This window comes from Brachyistius frenatus, unplaced genomic scaffold (assembly GCF_029030835.1).
Source record: "Brachyistius frenatus isolate BFR_SWC_R1_liver_20210118 unplaced genomic scaffold, ASM2903083v1 Contig_7, whole genome shotgun sequence".
NCBI lineage: Eukaryota > Metazoa > Chordata > Actinopteri > Embiotocidae > Brachyistius > Brachyistius frenatus.
In genome coordinates, this window is record NW_027210606.1 from 9,101,351 (window position 1) to 9,117,625 (window position 16,275).

At 43.6% G+C, this 16,275-nt stretch overlaps 1 protein-coding gene across 6 annotated transcripts in view; it reads left to right on the plus strand.

Annotated features, from left to right (window-relative positions):
• lef1 (lymphoid enhancer-binding factor 1) overlaps positions 1–16,275 on the plus strand; it is a 44,661-nt gene that overhangs the window by 5,473 nt on the left and 22,913 nt on the right. The window lies entirely within an intron of this gene.

Consider the following 16,275-nt stretch of genomic DNA (forward strand, 5'->3'; position numbering starts at 1 on the left):
TGAAACAGCACTGACACCATATAATAATTTGTTTTTGTTTTTAATTCATTCACCAGAGTACTAATTAGGACCTGTTCCCATCCCTTGTATTGATAATAGTTTTGTTTGTCATATATCAAGTAAAAGTACCAGGATTGCTTTTATGAGCCTCTCGGATGGGAACGTTTTCTTACTTCTGTTTCTGCAAATTGAATAGTTTGTGATATTGATTGTTGATTAGATGAGATAAACAATTTTAAGATATCGCTTTGGACTCTTGATACCTTGCGATAGGTTGTTTTTCAATGTTTTGGATATTTTAAAACTACACAATGAATCAGTGGATTTAAAAACTGGTTAGATTAAAAGATATTCCTGATCCATTAGCCATTAAAGGACTGTTTTCATTGCCTCTTTCAGAAAATATGCACGATTGCATGGAAAAAAAAAATTCCTTACTGAAATTTGTGGGTCAAAATGCATGCAGAGTAAGAAATTAGATAATTTTGTTAAATTATTTATTTGCTAATCAAGTGCTTTGGTTTTACTTTTCAAAACCTGTATCATAAAACAATAATCTGCCAACAATTTAGTGATTAATCAATGAATTGCACATTTAAAATAATTCAAGAATCAATTATTAGATTTCCCGGTAAAATCATATTTCTCGACATTCTTGTAACAAACTTAAACCTTATCATATAAACCCCCCCAAAATAGAATTTCTCCGGTGTTGTTAATGTTTAATGTTTGTGTTGTAAAGTACATTTGTGCAGTATTTCATCTCGCGTACCAACATTGTTGGAACCCGCCCACTTGACAACCATATGTGACCCTTGGAAACCATATGCCTGCCGTACTTTCCAGGAGATTAACGTGAGACGTACAGTACTTCTCATCTCGTTAAAATCTAGAAGTGATGCATGTCTACGTGACCCAAGTAAACCCTCTAATTAGCCCAGCATGACTGCGGAGGCCTCAAGGCAACATCACATCTCCGAGGCTTCCCTGCAGGAGGGTTTATGGTACTTGTCCAGGGGTGGCGTGTGTTGCAGATATCGTCCCTGTAACGGTATTAATTTCAGGCCAGCTGCAGATCTCTCACTGGCGGCTTCCTGTGTCTGTCCCGTTTGCAAATTTCTCCTCTCAAGGCAGACATAAAATGCAGGGCACACCAGCAGCTGTCCACCCTAATCCCGTTCCGTCCATGTCTCTGTGTCACACTTGGGAGGACATGCAGCTTCGGTCTGTCTGCTTTGGTTCCTCCATAGAGGAAAAGGCTTACACATAGTGCCGAGGAACCCAAAGCCTTTGCTTGTTGTGCTTTTGCAGCTCATGAGAGTTTGTTTCATCAGGGTGAAGTTGTGAAATGTGCGTTCTGCATTCTCTTAAGAACCAGTTTTTGGAGGCAGATGCCATTGTTGGAGGCAGACGCCACATGCTGTGTGTAAAGGATCTTCATTCACACGCAACTCTATCACGGAATGATGTTAAAATTGCATTGCTTCCCCGCTGCCAAAGTTGCAGAGGCTGAAAGTATGTGACATTGTGGAGAAAACGTGATCCTGATTACCTCATGCTTTGCCCCGTTCAGTTTACAAATAGAATAGCTTATGAAACGCGGGGTGTGATGCTTTCCAAATTCCCTTTCGTTATGGCACATTTTCTGGTCAATTTGATCAATTATACCATCGTATTCCAATGCATTGAAAGACTTACAGAGGGCTGTATAGAGACCAGCTGACTGTGTGAGAGGAAATTACCCCTCACTGCAGATGAATTAGGCCAGGCAGTTAGGCGGCGTACTTGCTGGCAAAACTTCTAAAGCCCAGCTTTCATTTCATTTACCATGGCTGCCCCCCCCCCCCAAACCCCCCTCTCCCCTGCCCACCTCTCCCCCCAACCCCCACCCCCCACCCTGTCTTCAATAAAACGGTAGTCATTTTATATACGTTTCTCTCACTTATCCAATAAAAAGAGCCAAGGCTTGGTGGAAGGATCACGGAACATGAGTCCTCTGGCTCCCTCACTGATGTCAGCTTGCTGCCTGTGCTGCTGGCCACCGCAGCCACAGTATCTGCAGGCCTGGGATCGGTTTTCACTGAGATCAAAGGCACATTCTCTCTTTCATTCTCTTCCATCTCCAGCCACCCCCCAATCCCAGTAGTTTAGATTGATTTCCATTGACCATGACATTCCTGCACATGCCGTCCAGTCACGACGGAGCTGTGGGGAGTTGCTGATTGTCAGCAGATTTTAGGACTTCGAGCTTGATAAGCCACAAGAGCTCAGATTGTGAAGTGGCCATGCTGAAGGTGCCAGTTGTTTATACACGTGCAATTAAAAGAGTCACTGTTGTGTTATGGATTCTCTGAAGTTTATGCAAACCCATAGCAGTTTTATGTGAAGTCTACTAAGCAAAAGGTAATGTAATGACTTTTGAGTTCATCATCATGTGATGTTGATCCTTCTATTAAACAAGCAAAAGGACATTGTGTTTCTTGTACACAATACTTGGAACTGCTGCTTAAATGTAATTGAATTTCTTATTTAAAGTTATTTGGACTGTTATTGTCTTGTTGACATTTATGTGCGCAAAGGAAAACAATTATTGTCAAAATAAAGTTGAAGCTGAAATTCAGCTGGTAGCAGCTACAGTTGGACATCCCACTACATAGGCTAAACACAAACAATGTTTTCCTCTCATATGAACATGTTCAAAGCAAGGTTTAAGCCCCCTAAGATTTTAAAGTGGATCGCTTATTAAAATTATGTTAAAGTTTATTTTACTTCAGAAGCACATTAATTGTCTTTACCTGGGTGATTTTGTGTCATGGCAGCTTACCTGAGCCTTTTTATGTGCATCAGATAACGTGAAGTCTTGTGTACATGTAATGATTCGTATTCCTGCTGCTTTGCCCTTTGGTGTGTGAAACCGAAAAAGGTAACGGAGATCATTAAGATGCACAGTTCTTTGTGACGAGTCAGAATGATCACAATACCCCCAGGAATGTTTGCTAAGTATGATTCTCCACCAGGTTTGATGTGTGGAAGAGGATAAGTTCCCTGCCTTGAAGGGCTTTCTTCTATCATTGATCAGTTCGTTAGTCTCCCAAACTAGTACCAGCATTTAAAAATGACAGCTTTCTAAAAAGAGATCCCCATACATATTTTTAAATGACCCAAAATCCATTCTCAGTGCATGCTGCTGTTGTCACATAAACAGCTCCCCATGAGTTAAAGCCACAAAAACTCCAGTTTTACGAGCTCCTCTAAGTTATGTTAGGTAGTTACTTTATTAATCCCCGAGGCGAATTTTTTTTCAATATATATCTATAGTTTTAGATGGGTCCTATAGAACCCCTGGGCCCGCGATATCCCACTATACCCCTTGAATAACCTCCAGTGCATGGTTGAGGAGATAAAAACGCTTCTATATGTTTGCAGTTTTGAAATGTTGATAGTGCAGAGACACAGTACAAGGTGCGAACAGTCCTGCAAGTCTCGGGCAACGACTAGATGAGAGAAACGGATAGAATCGCTGATATATATATTTTTTCTTAAGCTGAGTTTTGTTGCTGTGTTGCGGGGGGTGGGGAGGAGGGGGCGTGGGGAGTTTAAGAGAACTCCATTGCCGTGCACTCTTTTTCCCTTTGGACCCTCAATTGCAGATCCTCATGGCGAGGAAGAGGGGGTGGAGGAGGAGGAGGGGGGGTGCAGCGCTGCACTTTCCTTTGATGTAGTGGGAACGTGACGGATCTGCTAGCCAGTGTCTCGCAGCGTGGAATCACTAACCCAGGCTTACCTAACGGGATTTGGTAGGACCGCTCTGGTGTCCCTCAGTGCCATGTGTGTCCTGAGCTCATGCCCCCAGCGCTACCGTGGAAGATCCCTGTTAAAGAGAACACTACATTTACCAGCAGCCTTCCATGTCCACACATAATGTTCTAGATGGCAGCTTATGGCACCTTGAGTAGTTTCTTTAAGTCTCACTACAGGCTGGACATGCTGTGTGAAGTTTACTACAGCTGAATGCAGCATTTTGCCGTTAAGCAGCTGGACTCCATTTGATTATCACACTGTCAGCTCATCTCATTTTCTACGCGGAGGCTTTAGCACAGTTCTGTGTTTTCGTCTAAAAATAAACCAAGAAAATATAGCAACTCTTAAGACAGAATTATAATTGGCCCATTTTGTGCCATAACAAATCAGTAATTTTCTTCAGTCTGGCAGCGTACGTATCAGTCACGTTGACATCGATGTCATCTGCTGTGCAGATCTATCGGAGAGTGAAATGTGTGAGAACACATGAAGGACCGCACCAGGGACCTCACAGAAGAAACACTTGCGTCCCAGGCTTTCTTTAGTGCTGCTGGGTCGTGGTGTTTTATAAAAAGCAACATTAACGCCAAGGTTTCTCTGCTGGTTGACACATTTACTCCTTATGCGCAGCGTTAATGATGCCATGTGGTTGCAATCACCTTATCAGTGTTTTCATCTTGTTCAATGGAGAGTGTCTGCCATCACCAAGAGATAAGTGTTGTTGTTTTAAGACGAGAACCAAAGAGAAGACAATCAAGGTTTAAGTTTCTGTTGTTGTTTTTTTTGTGGTATTTTGATGACATGCTTGTTGATTTGTTGTAATGTCAAAAAAACCAACAATGGAAATACAGCTAACTTTTAATTCTTAAAAAAACATTTATGTTTACATAGCTGACCCAAAACATAGATCACATTAACATAGAACTTTACTCAGTGACAAAGTTACACAATTTGTCGACTTGATAGCCGCGATTTCCTTAATCCCTTTTAAGTTAAAAGCCATCTTGCAATCAAGATGGTCCAGCCCTACATTAGGTTTTTACCAAGTCTTATTTAATGTAACATAAACAAGTGTCTGCTTTGTTACTGTAAGACCTTAAAAAAGGCAAACTTTTGAATTTGAAGGCAGTGTTGTTGCATTAAAATGAGAAATAAATGACCAAGCAGTAGATATAATCAGAAACTGCTGCCTTTTTTTCTTTGGGTTTAGTTTTACAAACGTGACACAGATGACAGACAGCCATTTACAAAGTCTGAAGCTCTAAAAATGTGACTCGTTATGTGCGTCTGAGAAAAGCAGTCGTGAGCATCACAAGCAGGCACACACCTGACACACCCCGTTTATGTTTATTTTGGGCACGTGTTACTGCTCAAAGCACTCATAGATGATCACGCTTCTCTTAACTCCCGATCCTCCCACTGAAATTGAATGAAGCTTAACAAATCAAGCACTGCTGCCTGGAGCCAGCCAGTCAGGCTTCCATGGACCCACTGCTGCTCCTCGCAGCCCGCAACACCTGCTCAGAGGGCTTCACTCTTCACCAGAAGTCTGCCCCTGATCTCCAGGGGTCAGTGGAGGGCCCTCGCCAAGGTTGTCCCTAATGCCCAGTTCTGTTTGAATGGCCTGGGTGTGGACTTCCTGTAAGGGTGGATCAGAAATGGAGACTAGAGGGCGGTGTGTGCATGTGTCGAGTGTTTTTGTCAATATGTGGTGCAACTGTTGTCACTCTTCGTGATGTTATGACTGTGGAAGAAGTCGCATTGCAAAGATATTTTTGTTGGATTTTGATCATGGACAGCACAGGGCAGAAATCGAAAGTTAGATACACTTCAAAATCAATCATCTGAACTAGATTTACAGTTGTTTCCGATATAAAAATGTAACCTATGTGATCCTGAAGCATAAATTAAAGTCTTTAAGTTTGACAGTAGTCCTTAAAAGCTGATCACAGTACCTCACTGTTCCCTGATACAGCCATAAAATGAGTAAAAACATGAATGAGCTTTATTGACTTGATCCTGACAGGTTGTAGGACTATATAGAGGCGAGCAGTGTTCCAACTAGTAAACTGCAGCAAGGGGAACAATAGGATCACAGGAGTGAAACATGGCAACAAATCCTGCCGGCTGTGTCCAGACTTCAGAGAAGCTCAAACAGCCCTCACTTTGTCCAGCTAAGAAATAGAGCTGTGATCAATAGCTGCTCTGTTGTAAGAAGTTGGTCAGTCTCGGGCGTGCTCTCGCCCTCCCTCCCTTCTTTTTGCTGTTTCATATTTTTCAGAAGCTCATTATTTCTTTCTGCTGTGGGTGTGAGTGCTAAACAGGCTCACATGCAATGTGTATCTGACAGCGTTGAAATATTAATGATCCCCAGTGTAGGAGGTTGGTATAGGGCCGGCATAGTTGCAGTACAAAGGGTGCCTTCTCGCCACCAGGCTTTATTAGCCAAGCTATTAAATGAATTGATGGATATAGCTTGCACTCTTTCTTCATGCCTCCTTTTGTTTTTGAGCTAAACATCAAACCACTTTCTTTTTGTCTAACATTTTCCTACACATGCACTAAACGGGGGACTTGCATGTGCACACACACACACACACACACACACACACACACACACACACACACACACACACACACACACACACACACACACACACACACACACACACACACACACACACACACACATGCTTCACTACGTTGCTGAGTTTTCTGTGGGAGGACAAAGAGGAGGGCTTTGCTATCAGTTCATTTTGTGTGGTCTTGGACATAAAAAACACCCTGTTCTTTGACTGTGAAAAAAGCCTGTCTTTAATTTTTGGGAAACCCATAAAAGTTTGTCGCTCCTTTCATATCGGCAGCGGAATTGAAAACAAATGCTACATTCTCCCCTCCTCTCCTTTGAACTGGCCAATTATGGAGTTGTGAAAATAAAAATCAGTCGGTAGATCTCTTTACCCCCTCTCTTTTCTTTCCTCTCCTCTCTTTTTCCCCCTGCTTCTTTCTTTCTCTTTCTTCCTCTTTCACGTTCTTTTTTTTTTTCCTCTCCCCCCTTGTTTTTGAAGAAACCGAGGGGGATCACTGATGTCAAAGTCAAAACCAAGAGCATTAAGAAAACTGGCGAAATGCAATACAGCTGCAATCCAACATGACGCTAGAAAATAGGGCTGAGGAGCAGAAAGCCTCTCTCCCGTATTCCCAGGGCGCGCAACTGCTCCCGGCCTTGGCTTTGATCTCTTCAAAGCCTCCTGCCTCCTACTAGATGGAGAGTCTTGGCTGCTGCTCGTGAGCGCTGGAGAGAGGCAGGGAGGGAGGTGGGGGTGTTTGGAAGGCAGGGAGAGGGAGGGGCGGGGAGGGGGGCATCGTCTTTTCCTTTCCAGGGCTGAAATCAATCACGGTACCGAGGCAATTATGTGTAATTCAACCCCGGCCAGATTAGTGACTCTTGTTACCTGAGTGACCGGAGCTCTGTAATCTGTGAGACACACCGGCCTCACCGGCAGAGGAGTAGCCAAGGAACAGGCGAGGACACTTGAGGGAAAAGGAGGGGAGCGAGGGGAGAGGGAGATGTGCTGAAAAGCAGGCTGCCATGCTGCTGCCCAGCAGAGCAGAAAATCAGAGTACAATGGAGTGATTACACTTGCAGATGTAGCCATATTTATGACGAGGTGGATAGAGAGAACAGAAAGAAAGAGGAGTGCTGATTGCCATGGAGCTTGCTAGTTAGTGTGCTAACGAGCCAGGTCCCTTTTGTGGTGAAACGTGTGCGTAATGTCGCCGCCGCTGTGCTTCTAGTCCTCCCCCCCCCACCACCCAACTACGCCCTGTCCCCCATATCTCTATCCCTCATGCCCTCCACAGTCGGCTCCGAAATGCAAGCTTGGCCAAGGCTCCTGCCCCAGGCGCCCAATTTACTATGGCTGGAGAAAAACTCAGTGGCCCCAAGTCACAGAGGAAAACAGCCGAAGCTGAATGCTGCTCTTTCCCTGCTGCTGCAGTTCCTCTGATCTGTGCAACTGTTTCAGTGTCTTAACACACAGCAGTGTAACAATTTACACCCTTTTGCTTTTTCATGTGGCTTACTGAGGAGATTTATACCAATTATGCTTGCTCCTAGTTGAGGCAAATCTAGAACATGGTAGGAGTTTGAAGCTCATGACTAATACCGCCTAGCGCACATTAGGATATTATTTATTTCTCCTTTTTTTTTTTTTTTTAATGATCCTAATATATTTTTGTGTAAGATTTTGAGAAACAATTAATTGGAAGATGGGTGGAGGGCAGATGGAAAATTGCAGATTCACATCTTTGGACTAGTTAATTGGAAATATATGATCGCCCGAGCCTTGATTCTTCCCCTGCGCTCTGTCTGTAAGCGCTGATGTCACAGGGATGAGAACAAGGCTTTGTTTTTTTCCCCCAGCAGTCACTTGATGCAGGATGATGAAACCCACATAGATATCCAGCAAGAATGTGTTTGTTCATCTGACGAGCTCGCCTTGTGCTCCATGTTTCTTTTGATCATCGGACAGCTCGGTCGGTGATGGAAGGCTCTTATTTTCCTCATGGGATGTACACATTGAATAAATTAGATATACAGTTCACAGCACGTAGTTGATCAGGACCTCGATTTGTGCGATAGTTTCAACAAGGCAGGCGGCCAGGGAAGTGCAACTGACTCTAAAAATATAAAGGTCACGCTGAATGGATTATGTGGCGTGAATGGAGCCACCGTCCAGCTCAGCAGGAGCCCTTAAATCCACTATCAGCCATAACCCTCGGCTCAGGGGCCAGGTGACGCTTTTCATGTCCTCCAATGGAGAGACATCACAGAGGCCTCCTCCACTTTGAGCTGCCCGTCATCAAACAATGCATCAAAACATCAAATCAATCCACCCCCACTGTACCCCTATCTTTTGAGATGAAAGATGGGGGGGAAGTGTAAGGGCCCACCACACCCCCACACATCGACTCTACATTTCCACCGCTCTCATCAACACTGCCGCTTCCATACTGAAGCAGTGATACAGATACAGTGGAAACAGTTGTTTGACTCAGTTAAACAGCGGTTATCTGACCTGCGTCCACAGCAACACTGAAGGTACAACATTTTCTTAACTTCCTACAGCAACTCTACTGTGGTAGATATTAATACTTCAAGCCATTTTAGCCATACATCATGGTGCCTGTTCTGTTTGTACACAAACAATAACATTAACTGTATAGTAGAGGAAAGAAAGTCAAATTTCATTTGATTTCAACAGTAAACGTATGGATATATAACAAAACTTACTCCATTTTATTATGTCTTGCTTTTTTTTTTTTTTTGTATTTCTACACTACAAGTTCTAGAAAATACGACTTCATCGTGGGGTATAATCAGTTAATCTGCTGATTTCCCAGTCTGTTCAAATGTATTTAAAAAAATGCCCAAAGGAGACATATTTGCAGTGCTTGTTTTGTCCAGTCAACAGTCCATAACCAGTATACTATAATTACAAAACAAACAAACATAAAATTCTTACATTTACATTTTTTGTCATTTTTGCTTGAAAATTGGTAGTGAATCATTTTTCTGTTGCTGATGACTCAAAGACGTTGCAGCTCATTCAATCCTACATCGACAAATTAGATAAACACACCTGTGGTCCACTATGAATAAATCCAGCTGAATTACAACCTGGTTGTGCTCATTATATGCCTAATCATTCAGATTCGTGGCATCAGGTGCGTGAGTGTGACCTATAATGTTGCAGTAACCATATGTCTCGAGTCTAAGGGGTCCCTTTTGTGTTCCAGAAATTCCCTATTACCATATCTTTAGACGTATCAAGGGATAAGCAGACGTAGTCCATTGCCATGTTGTACATGGTCATTGTTTTGTTTGTATTAAAGCCCACTAAAGCCTGCCACAAAGCTAATTGACGGGGTGGAGTTTTCTTGTGACCGTTCAGATCCTTGGAGAGGTTCTTTAAGTGTTCCCTGCTTCTGTGGGGATGGAGAAAAGCCATTTGTTCAGAGGGGATCAGATCTGAATAGCTTTGTGTTTGCCATTCAGCTCTTAGCAGGGGCGTGTGCGCCTGGCTTGAAGGAAACCCTAAAATGTGTGGTTTGATTAATGACTAATTCCACGCTGAAAGGCAGTTGTTGGTAGTCTTTACCAGTTAATCCCTTAAAACGTGGAATCACACCCAAATACTGGGCTGTGGGTATTATTGTTTGGTTGTGAATGAGAGGAAAGGTTTGCAATGTGATCCACAGCCGTGAATGCTCCTTAGCTCTGTGGCATGAACCACACCTCATTATACCTGTACCGAAACAGGTGTAGAAAATGTAACGTAATGAAAACCCCAGCTCCGTCTGGGTGTCTGTCTTAAGAGATGGGACATTTACATCTTCAAGAGCAGAGGTGCTTTGAGGTGAAAAGATAATGATCATGTTACTGCAGGGTCAAAAGTTCAGATCCAGGCCAGGACACGGGTTAGGCTTGAGGCTAAAAAAAAAAAAAAAAAAAAAAGGCTTCTCATAGCCTGCCGCTGTTAAATGATTACATAACCTGAACCCAAATACGAAACGTTGCGTAACCCTACTGAACCCTATCACAATGAGCTGAATGGAAATTCAGACCTTTTTCTGTCTTTTCTATTGGTTCCATTAAGTCATCAATGGTAAAGGCTCACTAACCCATGAATATTTGTATTCTTTCTATTCTTACACATTATGTGGGTGGGTCTGCATCTGTCGGAGTGAAATAGAGAAGGAAAACTAGGTCAATACTCTCTTCAGCTCAGGCAGAAGCAGCCCTCATTCAAACCACCTCCCCGTCCACATTTTCCTGGTGCGCGTGCCATCGAAAAAAACCTTCCCGGCAAACCCAGCAGCGCCTCTGCAGCCGCCTGCCCTCGTCCATCTCTCGTTGGCTAGCTTGCAGTGCTAATATTTACACCCGTCCCTTTCCATAGACGTAATGTGACGTTTTTTTTTTTTTTTTTTTTGCACCAGCCGGGGCTCAGTGAGAAGAGCACTGTCTCTAGCGCTCGTCTCCACAAGTAGAGACGCACAAAGACCCCCACCAGACTCTTATTTTCCCCCTCAACGCTGAGCTCCCAAATCCAAACTGACAGCCATTCATGCCCAGAATACCTGGGCGAAAGCTGAGGGGGGGGAACACTATCTAGGTGTAGCAGGCAAATCCGCTCTTGTTCGACGGATCTATGAAGCTCCTCCGCAAGGCAACTCATCAGCACTTTTTCCTCCCATTCTGCGCTGTGTTTTCTCTCCGTCTGCGCTATTGTACGCAGGCTAAGGTTTTAGCGCGGTGGCCACACAAAGTTACCTTGTGCTGCGATTTTATTTGCGTGCATCTCCCCGGGCCCCCCGAGTGTTGTTGTTGAATGTGGATGTTGGCACCGCCGTGCCGCCTGGCACGAATGGAGCTACTCAGCAGACCAGAGCTGGCTTCTAATGATAAATCATGCAGTGCGTTAATGCAGCAGCGAGGTTGCTATAAATAGTTGCGGCAGAGGGATGCCGATTGATTCGGAAAGAAGAAGTGTCCTCCCAAACGTTTTCTGCTTGCGGTCAGCTATAAAGGCCGGGTTTAAACACAGGGCCCCGACGCGGACACCGCTGCTGGTCTGAAGCGCGCAGCTGATCGGGTGTGCGATGCGGCGATGCGGCCGAAGGCTTTTGTGAGTCACTTTTTAACACGTCAGACGCAGCGGCAGATTCCAGGTGGCTGCGTTCGTCTCTTTTGTGCCGCCGTGAATCTATGACACCGTTCTGCTGTCAGTTAGCACGTCTCCGCAGATCCACACCGAGCGATGGCGTTGCAGAGAGCAGCCACGTTCTTTGTGGGGGTGTAGACGCCCAGTGGGCGCTCGAGTGCGTGTGCGGTCTATCTTTTGTGTGTGTGTGTGTGTGTGTGTTTGCGTGTGCGCTTGCAGGCCCGCTGACAGTGGCACTTCAGCAGAATGTTTGCCCTTTCCTTAGTCCTTTGATGTGACCAGGACCCGCTGTGATAATGAGCCCTGTGCCCCGCCGCAAGGTGAACATCCTGCAGTTCGCCCAGGGCTCTGCCAGAGCAGCGGCCCAACCCCCAACACACCTCCGACACACACACACACACACACACACACACACACACACACTGCAAAATGCAAGCGGAACAGTGGAGGAGCAGTCCTCAGACTCAGAGCTGATCAACCTTCACACAGTATGTAGACCGTGTGAACACAGAGACAGTCCTTGATGGAGCACAGCATCATTTTTAGCCCAAAATCCTCACCTGCACCCATATTTACAATACACACCATATGAAACAGTATGCGGATCGATATTAAATCTTTTTTTTTTTTTTTATGTTTACCATATTCTAATATGTCCCAATCATATATAAGATAATCAAATTGTTGTTAAAATCATTTAAATGACACGTCTGGGGATATTATTTATTTGTTTGAATATACATTTCAATAAGTGTCACTAAAAGACCAAAACCTTCAATGAATTGATCTCACTAACTATTGTGTGTGTAGTCAAAGCTTGTTGTAGCTTCTTTCCTCTTTGCCTCAGTCTGCCATTATTGTCCAAAAACTATTGAAAACACACCAGTGTTGCATTGGAATATGTTACTGTATGAGTATGACCATGCGCTGATATGTACCTGTATGACCATGGGTCAATCGAACCAATGCTGGCCTTGCTGCTGTGAATTCTAACTACCATATGTTGGTGACTATTTTCAGTAATAGATTTCTACATAAACACACAGTTTACTCCTTTTATAAGTCTCATTTGTGAAAACAATTCAGTGCTCACCAACTATAGGAAATTGTTTTCTTTTGTATATGAAAATGTATATTTCTGACTTCAGTGGGAGTCTGAGGCTGAGTCATAGAAAGGTTTGAGAGATCACTGACACATCGCTGGTTTTGGTCTTTTCATTGCATCACTGAAAACAGAGATACTGCCGGATAAAATCAGATAAAATGCACACATGTATAATAAACACCTTAATACCACATTCTTTTTGATTTGTATTTGCTTTGCTGAGAAAAGCAATTTGGACCCCAGGAACCGTTGTTTAAATTTTTTTTTTTTTTTAATAATAATTACACTGCTGTCTACCACAGTTTCTAATTAAAAGACCTTTTAAAGCCTCGCCTCTTTAAAAACAGACTGTCTGTTGTCATATTACTTACATTTCTCTACTTTCTGTGGCATAACGTGAAGAATAAAAAGCAACTGGATCGTTTCGAATGTTCTGTTCCTTTTCCCTCCGTTTATTTTTTATTTTTTTTAATAGCACCGCGACATATAGAAATTCAAGAAATGAACACTTTAAAAAGCGAATCAAGTCTTTTCATCTGGGGCAGGCACATTTCACACAAATTATCTTCTTTGCACGTTCAGAATGTCACCATAAGAGCGAGCACGAACGGTTCGCTCGGAGCACACGCTCCACATGCCAACTGAAGGATGATGGGTAATCCATCTCGTCCTATTCAGTTAGCGCTCGGTGGTGGGAAAGAAGACATCTGGCTGTTAATAGCTCCTCTGTGTTCATATGCAACATGTATGTGTTAAATTCATTGAAAGCGTGGTTATTGCGGTCCCCGATTCCCGACACCATGAACATATTTTAAAGTGTGTGTTTCTGTTTAGTTTGTGTGGATTCCATGGTTTTACAGATGCAAGCGACAGTCATGTGTGTTACTTTGAAGTGGTTGATGTATGGTTTGTGATTCTGTGTGGGTGCAACACCAGCATTTAGAAGGATGGCATGTCAAGTTCCTTGCATGACACATTTGTGCTGCAACTTAGCCACTAAACCCATAGAATTGACTGTATGGTCCGTGCATATGTTTGCTGCATGAGTAATTCAACAAACTCCACTCCTCAAGTTTGTGTTATCTTTTATACCTTTTTGTTATTTAACAATTTCTACCAACTGGCCGCAGCCTTCTGTGTCACTGCTTCCCTTTAAGTCGTGGACTCTTAGTAGCATGAAGGGATTTTTTTTTGTTTTTTGATTGAACTAAAAAGAGGAGAGAGATTTTTTTTTTTTTTGGGGGGGGGGGGGTGCATCGTCGTCACAGATGTATATTTCTCTCCAGGGCAGGCTTTTCCTGTTATTCGAAGCCTCCCCCGCTGCCGTCCCTGTGGTTGGCTCCGTGTGTTCGTCTCATTACCCTGGGCGCGTGCCGCTCCTTCGCTCGCTGGCGGCCCGGCTTTCTTCTCCATTAATTGGGTTTCGTTACATTAAGCCCCCTGGCCAAGGGGCCATCCTGCCAATAAAACATTCCATTTTTAGCACTCTACTCGAAGCTGGTGGGGTTCAACCTGCTTTACGAATGGTAATTGGTTATTTATTTAAGCATCCTCAGGTTGGTCTCCACTGGTTTTGGTAAAGAGGGAGGGGGGGGGAAGGCCTTTTCTTTTCCATGCTGTAAAGCTACTTCAGGTGCAGGTTTTCTCACTTTTGTTCGAGGAAGGTTGGACAACTTGCACACAAATACACCTAAGAGTGAACACCTGGTCTGAGGGTGACTGTAGGAGTTTGGCAGTGGGCACACCCTGGCTTCATATGCAAGCTTTGAGCATTTATAGTCTTTGTCTCTGTATACTTGTCTTCTACTGGGAGCGCATTGCCGGTGGAAACAGTAGCCAAAGACTGTTTAAACAGCCAAAGGAGGGTGTGTGCTCTCTGCCATTGATTTGCTGTTTTTTTTTTTTTATTCATTAGAAGTGGGAATTATTTCATGTTATTGGAAATTTACACCAAACTTTTGCTGATATTGTTTTTGATCACAGAACAAATTCTTGCCTCATCTTTTTTCCCCCTCCTCTTCTGTTAATATCCTGGGCCCTCTACTGGGCATCTTTTTCCTCCAGAGTGCAGAGAATACTGTGAGTAGATGAGGTAGGGTTTTTGGGGTGAGAAGGGCTTCTTAGTGAATAGGTTTAGCAGCAGGGGAATCCATAGCCACCACTTGAGCTGCCATCTCCCCAGCTGTTTGTGAAACTCCTCACATGGTTTCTACACACTTGATTGTAGCTGCAGGCGCAAAGAGTCCTCATTGCATATAAATTACAGAAGTGGGAAGTGATTATTATAAAATTCCTGCTTTCCCTTTTTTTCCGCTCCACTCTGCAGAAGTGGTATAATCGAGTGGAGTACAAAAGCTTTGCTGTGAGGGGAGAGATGGCGAGGGATGCTAAAAAGGCAATATTGCAGGGATAGTGACTCCATATACCACATAGACACACATATAAAAACATCCATTCATGCTTAGCAACCATAGCAGGGTGTTGGTGGAATATGACAAGAATACGAGCTCACAGAAACCGGCGTGTCGTCATGAAAATCAGACAGGAAAAAAAACAAAAAAAAAAACAGAAACAAAAATGAAGCGTCCCATTTCCCTTCCCTGCCCCCAATTTCAGACAGCACGCCAAGTCACTGGATGCCCGTGCTGAAACACTGAAGTGTCTCCTCCATGGAGGGCTCCCTGCCAGCTCCAGTTCCGCACAATGAATTTCTCTTAAAACCACATCTGAGGGGTTCTTTAAAAGGGCCGGCCAAGCCTGGATATGAAATTCCAAATGGAACGTTTTCTTTTCAATCCTCGCCGCCTCTCTTCTTTCGCTCTCCCTGAAAAATATGAATAGAAAGATCGTAAGCCTATTATTTCTCCTATACAATAAGAGACCTCCAATATGGCTGCTCTGCATTGCAACAGTGCCGCTGCCGCTGCTGCTTTTGGAGTCAGGAGGGGGATGAGAACATGGCGTGACTCATGGTTGTGGTCAGTTTAATGTCTCCAAATATTTCATCTAGGACATTGGTAAAAAAAAAAAAAAGTGCAGCTCCTAGAGTTTACATACAAAAATGGCATCGAAGTTAACGCCAACAAGTCTCTAGCTCGTGGCAAAATGGTTGCTCCATGACTGCTCTTGACATGTAATCATCGGAATTTGAACAGTCAAAACATGTAGCAAGGTTTTTGCTTAATCCTGATAAGGTTTTTGCGATCATATTCTATGTATATCTGGAGAGATATGAAGCTGTGAGAAGCATGATTCACAATTTATTGCTCTTCCTCGCCGCTGAAAGTAAACTATGGTTAGTTAGAGCATGCAGTTTGCGTAAATGTGCCCCTAAACAGCCATAAATTCTCTTTTGGTCACAGAGGCCGACAGGTTTTTCCCTGGTGGATTTTCCCACAATGAAGGCAGTTTATTAAGAAGTTGAGAAAAATGGGATTTGACAGCTGTAACTGTGAAAAGCACAAAAGAGGGCTTCTCCACCATGGCAGAAACCTCCAGCTTTCTTACTGTAGGTGTTACGGAGTCAATCATCTTCTTTTTTATTTTGCTCTACTGCAGTTTATTTGTGTGAACAAGAGAGACCAACTTTTGTTTCCACCAGCTTTTTTCTCTCTAGTTGGAGAGGACTTCTGGCTAAAA